Below are 14,694 nucleotides of genomic sequence, written 5' to 3' on the forward strand. Positions count from 1 at the left end.
TAGTAAGGAGATTAAACGAAGGGTGAAAAAAAAGTTTGGTCTGGGTATCAGGGAAGAATTCCTAAGGGTAAGACTTGCAGTGCCCAACCCAAACATCCCTGAAGGCTGCACTGGCACCTCACCAGGAGCTGAGCTTCATTTGCATTTAAATTTACAGCAAGCCTTCATCAGAGATAAATGTGCAAGGCTTTATTTATTTATTTGTGCCACTAAACGTACACAATGCTCTTCAACAGTACACAGGCAGACAAAATAACAGCTCAAGAGCTTCAAAGGAAAGCTTTATCGGTGGAAAGACTGGCACTGCTTCTCTGCAGCCCGTTTCATGTCCAACGTTATCTGTAAGGCAGCCATCCGCAGCACAGGGCGCTGCCCTCTGGGATTTGTTCTAGTCCGTGCTGCAAGGAGGCTTGCACAAAGAGCAGTCAGCGTCAGCAGGCAGCAGAGACATTTGAACAAGGTTTTACCCACTTTAAATTGAAATTTCATTTTATTGAAAAATATCCTATTTTCTTAGATTAATTCCAGCGAACTATTTCTTTCAAAAAAAGAAAAGAGTGGGTTCACTGTGACAACAGCAGCAGATATAACACTGATTGAAATACGTTTCAATCTTGAAAATGTCAAAAGATCCATGATTTACCATTTTTTTTCTTCCAAATTTTAGTTTCTAGCTGGCACTCATGTGGAAGAGCAAAAAAATGGAAAGAAAAAAAAAAAAAAAAAAGACATGAATAAATATAGACTCTTTTGCCCACTAGAGCCTGATGGGTTGCTTCGAGCCCTCCCTCTCTTCCCCAAAGGCAGCAGGGCAGGGAGCTGTGTCCAGCCAAGCCCTGTGCCTGAGCCTGGCTCTAGGCACTGACTCTCCCAGCAGACGTTTTCTTCTCCTCCAAAAATGCCTCTATCATACTTTACAACTCAGCAGTATCAAAATCAAGCTCATCGCTAATGTTTTCTAACAGTGCCAATCCACATCCTTGTGACACAGGGTAAACATGAACGAGAGACTTTGAAACCTTTCTGTGTATGGCCCTTGTACCCCTTACTTTAATTTATAAGTCCTGATGAGGAGGGGAAAAGTTCTCAGCAGCTGAATTGGTTAATTCTGTTTTGGCCATGAATTGCATCATCCTCTTCCATCCATGACATGGCCACTTATTTAAAAAAGTGTCATATGAGATGTTTTACAGCACATTAATATCTGCTCCTCAACTACCAGTCATCTTATTAAATTCTCAGCATGTTCTTGCTTTGGAGCCATCCCGATAATATAGACAGCAACATTAACAGCTATAAAGACATTGCTGTTTTAATGTAGTGTCTAATTAACAGTGATCTCAGTGGGGCAAGGCCAGGAGAGGACAACTGAATAAAAATCATCTGCATTATTTAAAGTTAGCAGAATATACAATTAATGGCAGAAGCACCAGCTTTAATTAAAACTTAGAGGTGGCGATCCAAATTGGCTGAATTTGACACAGAAGTAATGGCCCTGATCAGCCCAGCCATCCTTCTCATCTTTTCTGCTGATTTATGGCTCAGCGTCTATCAAAGCCCGCTGTCTCCAGCTGGAGACCCACACGTCCCTCGCTGGCACGGTGAGTGCCGGCCACCCAAACATGGGGCTGGGAGAACAGCTCAAGGCCACCCGCCAGCCTTCACACCCCCTCATTCTGTGTCCACCCATTGATAATGGGGACGAGGGCTGGCACCTCACGAGCTGCTAAACAGGCCCTGGGCAGCCTCAGATAGAGCAGAAGGGAGTAACTACAGCTGGCAAGGCCTCAAGAGTTTTAAGAAATAAAAATAGTTGCACAGCAGCCCAAAATCAAATGAGACAAAGCTGTTTGTTACCATATGCCTCTTCACTTTCATCTCCTGTTCTTCAGTGCCAAAACAGCATGCTCTTACTCCAAACTAATACAAACCTCTTTGCAAATTCCCTATATTCTGCTTTAGGGATGCTTTCCAAATGCTCTGTCAACATTTCTCTTATTGTTTTTGCAACATACAATGGCAAAGAGGGATGTTTCCTATATCAGTGTGTGTTTGGGTGGACTGCTTAAGCAATCTCACTAAAGTTTCCTTGTTTGTATTTGTTATACTTTCATTAAAGCCTCCCTGAACAATGAATATTATAATCTATTCACAAGCAAGGATTCAGTTGCATGATCAATGATAAATGTTTTTAATTCTCACTATATTACTGTTTTTCCATCTTTTGAAGGATAGCCCTTCCCCCTCAACCTGTGAATCACTGCAGAACTCCTGTCTCTCAGCCTGCCAGTTCCAGCACCGGTTCAGTGAAAGACTTGGCAAGTCTGTACTTTTTTTTTTTTCACCTGTAGTTTTGAAAATTCACTTAACTTCTCATGCAGCAATGCACGTTCCCTTCTGGCCCCCACAAAGATAACACTCCAGCCTTACATGACTAGGAGCCTCCCTCCTCCCACAGCCAAGCCAAATAAAGGCAGCCGCTCCCCGGAAGACACCGTTAATGCCATCTTTCCTTGGTATCCTTTTCCAGGTTTTTTTTTTTTTTTTTTTTCATTCATTCTTCTGAACAGGATATTGAAAGGTTTCTGACCTCCATGAAAGTTAACAAATGGCACATCCTTCCTCCAGCCTTCTAAAGGTATTTTCTTACCTCTCACAACTTCAAACCACAGAATAAACTCTTTAGTGAATTAAAAGCATCCTCTGGATGAGACTTTCCCTAACATCTTTCCTGAAATTTTTGTATCCATCTCCACTCCAAATCTTAATGTATTCAGGAAATAAATATAACTGTTCCTTATTTCATTTATTTGTTTCTTTATTCCCCAGGTAGTTGTCCATTGTACATCACTGCTCTTTCAACACACACAGACCCCTAACCCTGCATTGCACTGTCAGAGGTCAGAAACCAGTCTTGACCAAGGTGGGCAGTTGAGCCTGGCACACTAAGTACCAGCTAGAAGTGTTTCAGATCCTTGCAGTTGCTTTGGATGCCTACTGTCATAATTGCAAACTTACTTTTAATGGTGACTTGCTAAATTAACAGTACTCTATGCTCATAAGTATGTTTTCCCCATACAACACATGCCATTATCTCCCTAAACATTAGGTTGAAGTCAAGTTGCATTGTTTCTGACTTCATTTTATTTTGCCTCCTTTTTAGCAGTTTAAATAAAGAAATTAAAGTAATCTACAGACAAAACAATACAGAGGCCAGGAGAGAGGACTGAATCCCACCCCACAAGGCATGGCACCATGAAAACTTTGAGAAGGAGATAGCAAGCTCCCAATGCAGGGAGAGCAGGAGTCATCCCAATGCCCTGGATGGAGGAGAGGGAAGCCAGGGAGGTGTTGTGCTGCAGGCTCAGCACATCGCTCCCCCCCTATAACCACACAAACAGAAAGATGCTCTCCCAGCTGTCTCCACTAAAGCTGTGCCAGGTTTTAACTGCTGTGCACTAAAACAAAAGATACAGCATTAACCCAGAGTGCATTAATGCTAACAGGATGATCTGAATCACTGACTTCAGCCTCATGTCAATCTTCAGGTTAGAAGCCTTGCTTTAAGGATTTGATTTTAATCTTGGTCTTTGGTTTTATTTTTCAGCCACTTTCCTAACCCAAGTGTGATTCTCATTGACTGCATTAGTAGTACATCATTGATTAGGCAAATACAAAGAACTTTTATCCTAAAATTTGGTACTTCTGCTAAACAGGAAGGTACACTTAGATAAACATCACTTAGGTAACTATATTGCTTATTATGAAATGGGTTTTTAAATTTTACACACTGTCAGATGGCTGGATACAATGCATTATTTACAAGACTAACAACAAGGTCCATGAATAGGCTGGTATAGGAGAAAATCCAAGAAGTTGTGGAAAGAAAGAGGGGTTTGAAAAAGTGTAATCAGTAAAAGGTTAAATTTTACTAGTCATTTCATATTTTTAATTATTTGTTGTGTTCTAATTTCATGCTAATAGCTATCAGCTTTAATGCTGAACTCGAGCCTTGTTAAAATCGGACTTTGATCAAACTTTTAAAGCCTTTGATGTTTTAATGTTCACAACAAAAAAAAAAAAACAAAAAAAAAAAAAAAAAGAAAAAGAAAGAAAGCAAATGTCTACGTACTTAGAGAGGCACAGTGGAAGAGGCCCCAGCTTCAGGTAGCATCAGAGCTCAGCTTCTGATAAGGCCTCAAGGTCTAAAAGCTGACAGCAAATATCGCACTCCCAAGGCCTGCTGTGATACTCCCCTTTTCGCTGTCTTTCACAGACATGTTAAGCAAGTATCAGGTTTGACTCACACGTACCAAAAGTTGTGTAAAGGATGAAACGTGAGGAAATGATCTCATTCTGAGGCCAGCAGATCTTTTATTGCTTAATCATGGACATCGGAATTTCCTGCTGCTTCTGTAATGCAGTTTTTCTGGGGTCCTTTCAAGGCTGCGTTACAGAACAGATGACCAAGTCCAGAACTGTAAATCCACAGCAGGATGGTGTGCCAAAGTTCACAGATGTCTAATGAATAATATTCTGAAGAAACACTTCACCATATACAAGATAACGCCCAAAACATTATAGAGACTCCAATGCTTATGGCAGCCTCAGAGTCAGCACATATGTGGATGTTACGCTGTTGCATTACAAACCTGTCCCAGGTTCAGACCTCCCTCCTAATCAAAGCCCTACAGCCAGTCGATCACCCTCTAGACTGGGCAGAAAACATCCTCTTGGGAAGTGATATCTAATGCCTCCAACTACCTCTAAGAACACGACCATCTCCAAGCAATATATTATTTCTTAGAATTGCTCCTATCTAAGCCCACTGCTACTATATTTAACTACCTGCATCCCTCAAATAAAATGAAAGCTCAGAACATCAATTTCCATCTCATAATCATTTGAGACATTTGTAACGATAAACTGCCACATGCAACCATGTAAACATGGGCTCAGCCTTCTTCCCACCATGTACAGTAGAGTTGTATGGTTTCTAAGTCAATTTAAAAGCAGCATTTTGTCCTCTTTGCTTGTCTGTTTAAAGAAAAAGCTTAAACTGAGGTTTACATCTAAACTTGAATTTAAATCTAATTCTGATGTGTATATAGAGAACACTTCTTTCCCTGTTAAGCTGGCCTGTTTGCCATCATTCCATCACTTAGCAGCTTACTACTGCCCTTTCTCAGACCCTATAGCAAAAGCTACCTGTAACTGCCATTCCTACATCCAAGCAGGAGCTCAACAGCAGCTTACCAATGAACCTAGAGGTGAGCAAAAAGTTATGAAACAAACAGGACAAAGGAAAGAAGGATCTGCAGAAATAGCAATCAGAACATACAAGCATTTTGTTTTCCTAGTCACCTGCCTCTTTAGGCTAGTGCGGTTTTCCCCACACCTAAGCACAGCTACACAGACAAAAAATACCCCAATTTACATATGCTCATTCTTTCTTGCAAGATTAATACAATACTCTATTGTACTAAAAATGGCTTTATGCACTGCTTTGTTAGTAAAATGAAATCACTGTAAATGAATAAGAATTCCATTCTGAACTGACATGCTGAGAATACAAATTATGTTTTATAAAACCATCGTACAGAACTGTAATCTAGATGGGCGCTGCTCGCATGAGCTATTAGACAACACTTTAAAAGCTGCAGTCTAGTTTAGTGGAGATAATTTTAATTGACTCAAGGGTGTATCTCAATGGTCCTGAAATTGTTAGGAAAATGTATTGCAGGGAAAGAGCATTCCCTCAGCTGTGGGGAGCAGAGTCAATGCAATCTAATAAAGCTCTGGGTTTCCAACTGCTAGATGCATTTTGCAATTGGAAGTGATTGCATCGAGGATGTAGATGGGCCACATAAATGGAAGCTTTTATCGCTGGTTAGCATAATTACTGCGACCGTCTGCACTGTGTTTGCATGTGCTGGAGCTTGGTTAAGATTTCTGAGGAGTCACGTAATGGGAGAACAGTTGCTTTCACAACAAGCTGTTTCAGTAGCTATCTACATGAAACACTGACTTTCACCTTCTTGGGGTTTTCTGCTCATCTTCTGGGGGAGAAAACACATCATGTTCTAACACCCCACTACATATCATACAGAAGTACATTAGGCTGTTTTAAGTCATTGATAAACAAAGACCTCAAAAACAGTTATAAAAAGGCATCTCCTACTACTCATGAGCATTATCTGGGAATCTAGTTAAACAAGCAATAGGATATTTTAAAAAATAAAATAAATCTTTTCTACTGAATCCCTAGCTTAGGGCTAGTTAGCATCTTTGAAAGTTCTCTCAAGAGAAACCTCAAACCAGAGACAGCATTCACAAATCAATCACAACCTTCTCCCTTCCCCCTTTTAATTTAAACACCACCACCACCTTTTACTCTTGGACTTCCTCCTCTTGGGTTACTTTTGAGACAATAAACCACTTTTTCATTTTGAACAAACTTAAGGCAGTTCAGCATTCCACATCTGTTTTCCTACTGAACATAGCAAGGCTTTGCTATGCTTCTATTGTACTATTGGCTATATCATGCTATAGATCCACAGCAGGTCACTGGGAACATATCACTGAGGGCTCCAGGCACTATGCTGAAAGTTCTCCTTTTAACATGAACCAAATCCAAAGTTCCAGCCCTAATCTTTGAAGCCTTCTTGAGGGTTCTTCTCAGCCCTTTGAAAGGTGGACCCCTCCTGTGACTCTATGGGGTCAGCCACCAGCCAGAGGCTGACATCCAAAACCAGAGGAAACTGTGCTCTCGGCAGCTGCTTGCGACTCGAACATTGCCATCCTCAGGGGAGCATTAGGTTGGACCACAATTCTCACCACTATCACAACAAAAAGAGGAGCTCACACCTTCACTTTAGCTTCTGTCACCTATTTTTTGAAATAAATTGATCAGAGGGAGAAGAGGAAGGATTAGAAATGGCAATTGTTTCTACAGAGGTTTTTTCATGCACTTAAAACAACCGTCAGTACTACCAAAGAACTGGGCTCAGCTGAAAGGCTCTCTGTGTGCATACCACATTTTCTTTTCCTGGAATGGACAAATGCATAAGAATTCATTTTACCTTTGATTTTGTCTGATGCCCAGAGAAAGCATAAGCAGGTAGGAAATGCCTCAGGCAGGTTGTTGGCCCAGGTCTACATGCCTGCATAACATCTCAGACCTCACCATGGCCGTGCCAGACAGAATCACACCCCACAAGGACCTCAGCACCCTGAAATGGCAATTCCACTTGTCAAGCCAAATCAGATCTTCCGGATTTCTTCAAGTCATGCTAGTGCTTGAATATGAATGGTGCTAAGCTAAATCTGCTTATCCCGTTCATCTGTAACCAAAGGTTTTAAGATCACCTCGTTCACCATTGCCATAGCTGGATATTTAATTGGTCTTACAAGACTACCACAAATCAGGATGTAACAATTTCATATTAGCCCCAGGAGACACAGTATCTACTTTTATGGAACTGAGTAAAAGGAATTTGGAAGCCTTTGATTAAATTAACACAGATCATTTCAAGTGAAACAAATATTTTACTAACCCTGAAGGTTGGGACACTTGCACAGCAGGTGCACTACAGCTGGTGTGCTGCTGTTACCTTTGGCATGACAGATTAAGCCATGCAGATCTAGTTTTCCAGTCAATGGGTCTAACGTACTAAAAAGGATTACATGTTTGATACCAAGATCACTGGAAAATTAGAGCAACTATCCTCATTTGTAACACAATCCCGCTGTATTTTCTGCCATGTTGAAATAACAAGGAAGAAGCAGGCATTTTGCTGATTCATTTTGGTTTTAATTCACTTGAAACTGCATAGTTATTGCAATGCCTGAATAAGTGAGTAGACATACAGATCCTGGCAATACCAAAGCAGTTATGAGCATCTCTGATGACACCACAAAAAAAAAAAAGTCTCCATGTGCACAGCCTGGCATAGCCCTGGGATACCCAGGGATCCAGGGTGGCTTTTTTTTTTTTTTTTAAGCTCTTCTCATAATTGAATTAGCAAGACTGGCAAATTTGGCAACGCATCTGTGGTTTCACAAAAAATGAAACCTAAGTAAATTAAAGAATTTGTTTTCCTCTCCCCCCCCCCCCCCCATCATCACCAGTGATTCAGGCTGGTCTGGTATCAGGCAGGCCACTAACACAGCAGCACCCAGCAGTAACTTAAAGCTACTTGTGTTTCACATATGTGACAATTAATTCCTCACTAAACCCCATATTAGTCAACTTCAGAGACATCATCAGTTTACCCACAGAACTTTCTGTTCATGTTCCTTTAAAGCTGTCTCGACAGGGACTGAAAAAGCAAAATCCTAGAGGATCTTTTGGATTTACAATTGACCATTATTGTTGAGAAGTTCTGGCATATTACTGTTTTTTCAATCTAACCAGTCAAAAATGGCTTAGAACATACTGCTGTACTGCTAAACCCTAGATTTGGGATGCAATAAGCTGCGAGTGCCTGGTGATATATAGGCTACCAACGGAAAAAGTAAAGCTTTCATGTAAGAGCATGAAGTAAACATCAGTCTTTAACCTGCCACGGTTAATGCTCTCTGAAAAGCAAAAGCTAAAAGAGAATCTCTCTTAGGTACTAATTGCTCTGCTTTCCACGGAGCTAGAAACATTTTACAGACAGTAATATACTTTTCAAGAATGTTTGGTGCATTAACCACAGAATTACATATAAATAGTTCTGACTAAAGCTTGCTTTTAGGTACCAGTACAAAGTGTGCCAAGAGGAGACAAAAAGTACTTAAAGACCTATTCAAATTTTATTTGAAGAATAAAAATGAGCTTCGGTTAAGACTTTTTTCATTGCTACATCAATGCCAAATTCTTATTTGCAATGTAGAGAGCTAAAGTGAATAGAGGGATCCATCAGTTCAAATCCCGATCCTTGGATATTATTATTATTAACTACAACCTTTTAACTGAATACAAAATTAGTGTCACTCAAGGTAATAAGTTCCAACCATGTAACTTGATAAATCTATCATCATTATTACACTGCATTTTTTTTCCTTCCAATGAGATTACACAATACTGGCTGCCATAAATTAATTGTTCTTTTAATACAGTAAGACCAATTTAATGAATTCAAATATGAAAAGGTCTAAATTGATTTTTTCTCCCCTCTTATCAACCTGGACCACAATCCTTGTCATAAAAGTACAGGCTCTTCAAAAAATAATTGTTCAGAACCAAATCTAAAAGCTTCAGCAAGAGCTTAATTTGATCTTCTATCTAGACTGCAATTAGAAGAAATACACTATAAAAATAAGGTTGTTTCAAGATAGTAATGGCTGCACTAAATTTAATATATTTATTAAAATTAATTAAAACCTTACAAAGTTAAGTTAAAAGGAACATCTCTAAATCAAAGAACGAGCATTGGAATTTATGCAGAATATTCTTCCCAGATTTTTGAAATAAGTGGAAACATCACGCTGTGTTGCTCTGTGTAATTACAGGTTAACATTTGGTTCATCTACAAAGTAATCACCTTTATGAAAGCAAAGTGGTAATCACTATTTTTGTTCTTGAAAGTGTATAAATAAATATCCAAGTTTATCTATTCCTGGCTTCTCTGTGCATGCCTATTCAGAGATCACCAGCATTATATATAGACATGCATTAAGGTACAAGGAAGCTTGAAGAGCCGAGTGTAACCAGCCACCCACAACCATCCTAGAGTTCAAACAGAGGACACCTGCTGTGAAATACCACTTCTCCTACTACATCCTCTTCCAAAAAGTAAACCTTTGCATAAGTCTTTTATAAAAAGTAAAACAATTGACATTAAAGTGATCAATATTTCATTTAGGATGCACATAATGCAGCACTGAAAATACCTTAATGACTGGAAATGAATCACATCCAGAAAATCTAAAACCAAATCCTGTAATAAATATTAGCTCACCTGTCAGGCAATCAACCAGCCCATTTCTGATGAATCTTTTAATCACACATTTGAGCCAGAGCTGTGCCCAGTCAATTCCAGGTGTATCTAGCAAAGTCTGAAGCTTGTGACAGCTCAGAGAGGAACAGGCTTTTTGCACCACACCCATTAGGGGCACCCTGATACACAGGGCTACTGCCCAAATACATCTTTGTGGTAATGCAGTGCTTAACATAACACCTGCAGATACGCAAGTTAGTCATGTCCCTGCAATTCTTTCTTTAAAATGAAAGAAACTAAGATGATTTCTTTAACGTTATGAATGGTGTCTCTCTACTTTATCCTCAGCACAAGTTTTAAGGTCAATTATTTAGCTACACCTATGAGCTGGGGTTAAAAACAGTCTCTGGAAGGGCTTGTTTGGGTGCTCTTGTTATTAGATTTAAGTATTCAAATTCTTCACTCCAAAGCCACACTTCCATTCTCTTGCTTAGCACCTACAATTTTGATAACTTGTGAGAATAATTTCTATTCCCATGTTCAGTTCTGTTTCCTACCACCAGGTGTTTCAGGAGCTTCACTAAAGGTCATCTTTGGTGACCAAAGGTACACCCATGTAATTCATTCCAGGTCAGGAATAAAAACCCACCCACTGAAGTCAGTAAAGACAGCTGATTACTCTTTAGCTACATGACTATTTGAGGGCATTCTGTTAATTTGGAAAGTCAGGAAAAGACTCAAAACCACAGTCATGGCGACAGCAGTATGGCTTGCACTTAATTAAAAAAGAAGCAAAGATTTATCATTCCCCTTTGGCTTAAATCATTGAGCCTTAACATCATCCGATGATCAGAGGAACCACTAAATAGCACTGGTCTGACATGTATAATATACTCAACTGTATCATATTGCTTTTTGACATTAGAATGAGATATGGGATAATCTTCTGGCCAACATTTTGCAGCTCTATCAATCTTAGCTTAGAAAACAAAAATAAAATAAAAATTATTGGATGATGCACTATCCAATTCAGCCTGTGCTCAAACTGGCTACCTGTAGAGGCCAGATGGCAAGGATCATTTTTCTTTCACATTATACAAACAGATTTCTCTGAAAATCTTGGGCAGCCAAACAGTTTTGTTGATGACGATGCACTTTTATATCTAAACCAATTATGGCCACTGCACCAGGCAGTTCAGGTAATGTAACAGAAAGCTCTCATCGACAAAAGAGATTTGGTCATGTTAAATCATTCTAAATTAGTTGCCCAACAGGCATTTATCATGCAGGGAAGTCATCCACTGACTTGTTAAAATATTCATATTACTCTATGTGGCCTTTGGGGATGTTAAAAAGGAACTTTGCCAGAACTGCCCAAATAATCAAACACCCACCTCTCCCAATACTGTAGTATAAAATGGAAACTAGACTATAAAGCTGGGGGAGGGGGGGGCAACACCACAAACAGAAAAAAGGGGACAGCAATAGATTCTTTTTGAATAACATTTAGCTAGGAACTCAATTCTTCAGCAATGATCCTGATATTAAGAAAATGGGAAATGAGTTCAGCAAAATTCTGCTTCATGGCATAGACTCTTCTAGGAATAGGGTCTAGTTGGGCTACTGAAAGCCACCAGCCACAGGATACGTGTTTATGCAATTCTGCTGGTATGTTGAAGGGGCCTGTGGGGACAGTAATTGGCAGCTAGCTTTTCACTGAGCAAACTGCAGCACAATATCAGAAACAGGCATACTTTCCCTCGCCCCCCCCCCCCCCCCCCCCCCCCCCCCCCGAATCACACCACATTATAATCTGGGAGCTTTTGTTATGAAAGTATTCCATGCATGACCTCAAGTACAGCATTCCCATCAACTTCAGCTCAGGGCAGCCAAAGGAGAAAAATTGAAACCAAGCAATTCAGCTAGATGATGCAATAGGGAGCACTTCAAAACGTTGTCCAAAAAATAAATAATAAAATAAATCCTAGAAACCTCCTCCTACGTGGACCAGACTGTGACTTAATCACAAAAGCCTTTATGAAAACCTCAAAACACGAGATTTTTGCACAAGTCTTCAGAGCTGACAAATCTGCTGAAGACAGTCATCCCTTTAACTCAAGATGTTTCTATTTCCTGTATGCTCTTGATATGAAATAAACCCAGATTAAAGTATACAGCTGCTTTTTATTTTAACCAAAGATAACAGATACTCTGATATCTTACAGTATCTCCAACTCACTTTAAACTCCAGTTCTGCACTGACTCATTGTAAAACAGTGAAATCACAGAAGTGTCTCAGCCAGCTCTGAGATAACTCCCTGACGCAGGAAAGCTTGGCTGAAATCATTTGCAAAAGATTCCCTGTTAACTTCTCCTGAAAGCAGCCGTTCAGCAGTTACTGCATCTGTTAAACTCTGCATTGCATAAAGAGGATGACCTGTGGGTGGCCCAGATATTGATTTTACATTCTGAAGCAAAACCCTCACAAACTTATTCCTGGTATGATTCACAACAGATTATACAATGTGTTTCACTAGCTCTTCTCCGCCCACTGCTGAGTTCCTAAAGCTCATGAGGTAACCACAGCAATTACTTTACATAGGGGGAAAAAAAAAAAAAAAAAAAAAAGGAAAAAAAAAAAAGCAATTCACTGCACTATAGAAATAACACAATATGTTTTAGCAACATATATATAGAGGAGGAGTCAGCATTGTGTAAGCAGTCATGTCTCTGTGGACCACCAGTAATTTCCCCCCCCCCCTTCTCTCTTTCTAATAGAGAAAGAGAATTAATTCCACCCAGATTTCAGTTAAAGCATGGACACTTTCCACAACCACTTCCATCACTGACATGCAGAAGTGTGAAATACTGTTACTCAGAAAATTCACACAGTTTTGCAAATGAATCTTAGCTAAGATGTTAACAGCCTGCTATAAGCCATATTTTCCCCCAAAGAGCAATCTACTAGAAATGCAAGCAAAACAAAAATAAATAAATAAAAAGATTTCCCAGCCCTTTAGAAGAACAAACTGAAAAAAAAGCAAGTGAGGGTGGAGAGGAGAGGAAATTATCTAGTGCAACACTGGTGCTTTAACATAATAGCCTTACATTTCTTCCTTGAGGGAAACATTTGGGAAGCTCTGAAAGGTCTGAGCCTCCCACGCCAGCCCCACCAGGCTGTTGTGTCCGGTTGTGGCCACACCACAGGTACAGCAGTGTAAGACAAGTGACATGGCCAAAGGAAAGGCAAAAGGAGTGGTTACTGTGTTAGTTATTGATTATTGTGTGCATTACCATCCTTTTCCTTCCACATGATGAGGCAAAAATCCCTTAATGTAATCATCTTTTCCTCCTGAATGGAGCCGTATAAAAACAACGGCTCCAATATTTTGTTTATTTTTACTCAGATCATCACTGCTGGACCAGGATATCGTTCCAGGGAAAGGGTTATTAAGGTCTCAGAACCTGAGTTCTCCCAGCTGACAATGAAAAATACTCCATGCGAGGTATAAAACTTGTGGGATAGTATTCTGATGCCCCCCCAGACTAAGTAAGTTCCCAGAGCATGCAAGCTCTGAACAAAGCAGAGGGAATCCTACTCTTGTGTAAATTCCCTCAGGTGGATCTATAAGACACCCCTGAAATTTTTCCTTGATATTTTCATAATCATAGCCAAGGATGTGCTGGAATCAACACAAAACAAAAACTGTGTCAATAGCTTCAGGTTGGCCCTCAGAGTCTTTCAACATCAGAAGCTGATTTTGGTGCCTGAGCTCTTTTCATCACTACTGCCAATCAACTGGAGGAGAAAGGTGATCTCATCAGATTGATTTTCATTGCCCACAGCTAAAATCTCTTTCTCAAAGGAGGCAGCTAACTTGTCATCACACAGCACCACATTTTCCTTACAGAATTGTGCACACAATGAAATACTAGAGACATGCACCACTCTCAGAGAGCAATTTTTCCAGAGGAAGAATACATACATATAACTTCATTTTACCTTCATGCACCTTCCACCACTGTCAAAATCAGAAACTTAACTCTTTCATTGTTATTCCTCAATAATATTTTAAAATCCTTATACTATATCAAGCTCCTAAATGAAAGATTTCAACCCAAATAATTTCCTATTAGGTTTGAGCCTGTTGCAATGTAGAGAAAATAAAATTAATCCCAAAACAACTGCGTAAAAACATTTCACATACTTTCAGCTTAATAGGAAACATCAGTAAATGCAAACCGTTAAAAAAGAAGCAAAACTTGTATTTTTCATCTTCAATATATACTTGGTTGTTTCACCTCTAGCTAAAAGGAAATTGTGTTTTGTCAGTCCCACATGGTGTAACTCCCACGTACAGTACCTCAGTTTCCCTAAGAGAACCTGTTTGGTCTCAAGAACAAAGGAGCTGTTGTATCTATCATCATGCTAAGGACAGGGCGTTGTTTTCTGTTTATTTTCAAGTCATCCTGGATTTCCATCATCATCTTTTTCCGCATGGAAGCTTTGAGACTTTCAGTCACGTAACACTATGAGCTACTCTTGCAACAGACACTGAAGTGTAAAGTAAAAGCAACTGTTTCAAACAGCAAGCTCTTGTCATTGATTGTCAGTGAGCTGTGTCCAAGCATGCATACTCTGATAAAAACTTGGCCCTACAAACACTATCCATCCCAGTGCCGCAGGGGATTCACTGACCATTTGGGTTGGAGAAGAAATTCATTTCCTCTTTTGACCAGTGCTCTCTACTGAGCAGATGTTTTCAGT

The 14,694-nt window shown here is 39.8% G+C and overlaps 1 long non-coding RNA gene across 11 annotated transcripts in view; it reads right to left on the bottom strand.

Annotated features, from left to right (window-relative positions):
- LOC311442568 overlaps positions 1–14,694 on the bottom strand; it is a 259,074-nt gene that overhangs the window by 146,444 nt on the left and 97,936 nt on the right. The window contains exon 4 of one of the 11 annotated variants that reach the window (XR_014696750.1): positions 7,083–7,232. The exons of the other annotated variants lie outside the window; for them this stretch is intronic. This is a non-coding gene — a long non-coding RNA (uncharacterized lncRNA). The remainder of the gene's footprint in view (positions 1–7,082; positions 7,233–14,694) is intronic. 11 annotated transcript variants of the gene reach the window in all.

The sequence above is a fragment of the Aythya ferina genome (assembly GCF_964211825.1).
Source record: "Aythya ferina genome assembly, chromosome: 11".
NCBI classification, from domain to species: Eukaryota; Metazoa; Chordata; class Aves; order Anseriformes; family Anatidae; genus Aythya; species Aythya ferina.